The sequence below is a fragment of the Protomyctophum parallelum genome (genome assembly GCF_964188405.1).
Source record: "Protomyctophum parallelum genome assembly, chromosome: 1".
Taxonomy (NCBI): domain Eukaryota; kingdom Metazoa; phylum Chordata; class Actinopteri; order Myctophiformes; family Myctophidae; genus Protomyctophum; species Protomyctophum parallelum.
In genome coordinates this window covers 95,340,422-95,345,421 of record NC_139697.1, presented here as the reverse complement: position 1 = coordinate 95,345,421, position 5,000 = coordinate 95,340,422, and the positions used below count along the sequence as shown (strand labels likewise).

The following is a 5,000-nucleotide window of genomic DNA, read 5'->3' as shown; positions in this document are numbered from 1 at the left end:
ACTCCTGCTGCTCTAGACGTGTATGTGTTGTCTGGACAGTATTTGCTGAGTCATACTCCTGCTGCTCTAGACGTGTGTATGTTGTCTGGACAGTATTTGCTGAGTCATACTCCTGCTGCTCTAGAGGTGTATATGTTGTCTGGACAGTATTTGCTGAGTCATACTCCTGCTGCTCTAGAGGTGTATATGTTGTCTGGACAGTATTTGCTGAGTCATACTCCTGCTGCTCTAGAGGTGTATATGTTGTCTGGACAGTATTTGCTGAGTCATACTCCTGCTGCTCTAGAGGTGTATATGTTGTCTGGACAGTATTTGCTGAGTCATACTCCTGCTGCTCTAGAGGTGTATATGTTGTCTGGACAGTATTTGCTGAGTCATACTCCTGCTGCTCTAGATGTGTGTATGTTGTCTGGACAGTATTTGCTGAGTCATACTCCTGCTGCTCTAGAGGTGTATCTGTTGTCTGGACAGTATTTGCTGAGTCATACTCCTGCTGCTCTAGACCTTAGAGTATATATATTTATAGAGAAGGCACCCAGAGGAAATCTTGAGGCGAAATGGACATAGTGGCCGAATGAAGGTATTGCAGCCTGGCCCCAAACACATGAACGTGCTGTCCGTTGACTATCATTGTACACGTTCACGACGGACGACGCTCGACGCTCGTGCGTGTTCAACGGCAGCGCGTTCATGTGTTTGGGGCCACTCACCATTGATATCCGTCCCAGAATGCACTCTGTTCCTACCAGGAAGGAGGAGTGAATCCGCCTCATGCGCTTTTGAGCAACTCAATGCAAGTGGATGGGAGGAGAACTCGGGTGTCTTCTCTATAGATATATATACTCCTGCTGCTCTAGACGTGCATAATTGTGTATGTTGTCTGGACAGTATTTGCTGAGTCATACCCGTGCGTGCGTTTCTTAGGGTTACCAACCGTCCTGTAAAAAAAAAAAACGTGATCGTTCCGTTTCTGTTCATTAAAAGACCCCGTGATGGACTGATGCCGGACCGGGACGCACTTTGTTCCGTATTCTACGGTCGGAGAATAAATATGATTGACGGGTGATATTAACATTGAGGTAGTTCTGCCGTCCTCCTCCCACTGCTCCTCCATCGCGTGGTGAGTGTGTGTGCGTGTGTGTGTGTGTGTGTGTGCGTGTGTGTGTGTGGATTGTTAAAAACAAATGCAAAAAAGCTGGCTAAATACTGTTCTGTCTCAGCTACTATGGGCAGTCTGTCTGTCTGGAGAAGGCGTTGTTTCATTTATCCCTAGGTGGCTTAAAAAAAAAACAAAAAAAAAAAACATCCTGTCTAGTAGTGTCAAGTAATAGTATGTAAACAATGTGCTATATATATATTTTTTTCTTCTTTTCCCTCTGTGTGTTAAGCATGCAGCAGCTATATCTGGTTGGACCATATAATGTAATCTAATTCTGATCAGTGTTTGGGTCTATTGTATTACGCCTCTTGTGCAGATCCAAATAAAATAATTCAAATGTGTGTGTGTGTGTGTGTGTGTGTGTGTGTGTGTGTGTGTGTGTGTGTGTGTGTGTGTGTGCGTGTGCGTGTGTGCGTGTGTGTGTGTGTGTGTGTGTGTGTGTGCATGTGCGTGTGCGTGCAGACTGTGCAGTCAATGACAAGACTGCCTATGCGCTCATTGGCTCACGACATGACCAATATGAGTTGACCCCCCCCCCCCACACACACACACACACACACACACACACACTGGGAATGGGAGGCCAGTAGGCCACAACAAACCTGCAGAATGAAAGCATGACAATATGCGAACTTGCGAAGACAGACGTACACTAGGTCAGAGCGCTAGTTGAGTGAAAGAAATCAGACCCGTCTGAAGTGGGTGGTGCTGTACTGTACTGTACTGTACTGTACCGTACCGCACCGCACTGTACAAACCCTCCTCCCTGGCCTGTGTGTTAGGCTGTGCAACAGTGACACTTTCGTAGTGAACAAACATTATTTATAACGCCATTTTCGTGCTCGAACACTGCCAGGGATCTATATATAACAGAGATCCTTGATGTCATCAATATTGGCCAGCAACTCTACATCTGACCTCAAACCCTTAGATATCCATATATGGAGCCGTCTTCACAAATGTGATGAGGTCATCACATGTGGGCAAGTGGCTATGGCCGTTTTTAGTCCAAGGAGTGTTTTTCGTGCAAAGCTAATGCTTGGAATTGATTCAGAATCATGAATAACCCCTAGTTTGACATGTCACATATTGCTGCTTAACCCATTCTGACGGGAACCCATTTCGGTGTTAGCATCATGTTATGCTTTAGCTATTGAAAAATAGCAGACCTACAAGCTCGTAGCGCGCCACCGAGTGGCGCGCTACGAGCTTGTAGGTCTGCTATTTTTTTTTATTATCGAAGAACGACTGACATTTTTATAATCTGATCTCAGGTCAGAATGGGTTAATCAGACCAGTGTGTGTCCAGTGGAAACCTCGTATGAATCTGATCTCAGACCGGAGGTTATGCAGCTCATACATCCTAACAGAAAAGTCCTATCTAATCGTAGTAAAACGATGTTAACCCATTTAGACCTGACGTCGAAATAAAAAGAATATCTATTCAAAGATTTGTGCCGCATTTTCACGATTTTTCAAAATAATAGCAGACCTACAAGCTCATAGCGCGCCACCGAGTGGGCTTGTAGATCTGCTATTTTTCAACAGCTAAAGTATAACATAATGCTTAGTTAAAACACAGGTTTTCAATGGATGGTACCCCAACGTTCAACCCCTCAATTTACCATGATCCACATTATTTTTTATAATAATCAATTTTCCATAATATGTTATTTGGATGACCCTAAGGATCATAAAAAAACTTGAACGATTACTATTGCAATTTATTTTGGGTCACGCTTAGATTGACTGGCCGTGTGTGCGCGTGCAAGCATGTGCGCGCATGTGTGTGTCTGTGTGTGTGTGTGTGTGTGTGTGTGTGTGTGTGTGTGTGCAAGCGAGTGAATAGGTCAGGACAGTGTTCATTGGCGGACATTAATCCTCACCTGGAACACAGATTTGCACTCAGTGGGACCATCTGGATGAGAGAGAGAGAGAGAGAGAGAGAGAATCATGACATCACACCCTCTTTATGTACAGAGTAAAGAGTTAATCAGTTCTCCCTCAGCCCTGAACCGACCTTGACACCAGTTACTGTGACAGACAGACAGACAGACAGGCAGACAGGCAGACAGACAGACAGACAGGCAGACAGACAGGCAGGCAGACAGGCAGGCAGAGCAATTTGATCATGAACAGCAGTGATCGCTATTGTTTGAGAACAAAAAACTGTTTAATCAAATGTAACAAAAGGTCTTTTTGTTCTCACTAATTACTCCTATACCCCCCTATCCCAGAATGCATGGCATTTGAATGGAGTGTAAGGTTAGGGGGGAAAAAGGCTCCTTTTGTTTGTGCAGGGAACGGTCATTCTGACTGTAATGAGGTACGGTAGGAAGACATTGTTGTTGCGCCATCTAAAATATTCCCTGCAAAAGACAAATGTTTCAATTTAAAGTTAAACATGTACAATTCAGGCATTTAGCAGTGGCAGTGGCCCGTAGCACTTGCCCTAGCCCCTTAGATAGCACTTTATGTAGACTTAGATAGCATTTTATATAGACTTATAGCATATTACGTAGACACGAGACAGCACTAGAATTGCATTTTATGTAGTCATAGCATTTTATACTATATATAGTATAGTATAGTAACTATGTATAGTTTATATAGATGCCCCACTGTTACGTTCTTAGCTTACGCACGTTTCATGATCAGCACTTTTTATGTATGTGATGTATTATTGCCATGCTTTTTGTTCTTGCTTAATGTAAATCGCTCTGGATTAAGAGCTTCTGCTATCACACTGTGACGCGTTGGGTGCTTGTAGATCTACTATTATCACTAGTCTGGGTCTCGGAGAAACATCTGATTCCTGCTATACTGTAGGTCTCGAGCTAAACAGTTTGGCAACCACACTGATAATCACATTATTATTGATTGCATCGCATGGTTGTTTTTGCATGATCGTCAATTGTTTCCATGTCCATGCATTTTAAATTTTATTAAAACAAAATGTTGGAAATAGCAATAGCAATAGCGATCTACAAGCTTTTTTTTGTCAGTGATTTCTTTGTATATTTCAGTTATTCCGATTCAGGTCTGGAGTCTCTGCCTACGGCGGCGTTAGTGTCATTCGGAAATCCGATCACAGCAGCTGATTGGCCGTCAGCCCTGTCACTCGACAGCGTCGGACAACAGACACTGTGCAAAAAGCATGGAATGTGGTTGTGTATATTACAGGAACCGTTAACCGTTAAACTTTCCAACAAACTCCAGTAAACTCCCAGATTGTACCGTCACACCTGTATATTACCGTATATTAACTGTATATGCCCGCTAAACTTGAGGTTTACGGGCAAAATACAGTGCCCATAATTGCCCCCACTGCGGTGACACACGACCGTATCAATCTGGCTATTAAATCGGCGTGTGATAAATAGTTTCTTTACAGAAACGACACGTTTTATAAACATCATCATCCAACATATTGTACCGCTTTTGTTCACATGCTAGTAGCGCTCGTTGGCTGTGGTTTGTTGGGGTTAGCCATAGCCTCATGATTGACAACAACGTCATCTGCTTTCCTACTATTCTGATTGGTTGGTATGAACCAATCACCGAAGACTGCCGCTTTGACAACGCCCATCCCATAATCTGCTGCCGCGGCGAGGGCTTTCAGTCTGAATAATGAAGTGAAACTAAATTAAAACTCAGACTTGAGTGTCAGGCTAGTTATGAGTCTAGTTGCAAGTCTGCCCTGTGCAATTTGTGATCACGATGCCTGAGAGAAAATAAAGGGAAGCTCCGCACACTCAGATCTGTGCACAATCAATGTATTTATTTAGCAAGCTTTCAGTCTACTGACCTTCTTCGGGCATCAAGGCCTAAAAGGCAAACA

General features: G+C 43.5%; 1 protein-coding gene across 1 annotated transcript in view; it reads left to right on the top strand.

The window, feature by feature from the left end:
* galnt10 (UDP-N-acetyl-alpha-D-galactosamine:polypeptide N-acetylgalactosaminyltransferase 10 (GalNAc-T10)) overlaps positions 1-5,000 on the top strand; it is a 138,546-nt gene that overhangs the window by 77,694 nt on the left and 55,852 nt on the right. The gene's annotated exons all lie outside the window — the stretch shown is intronic.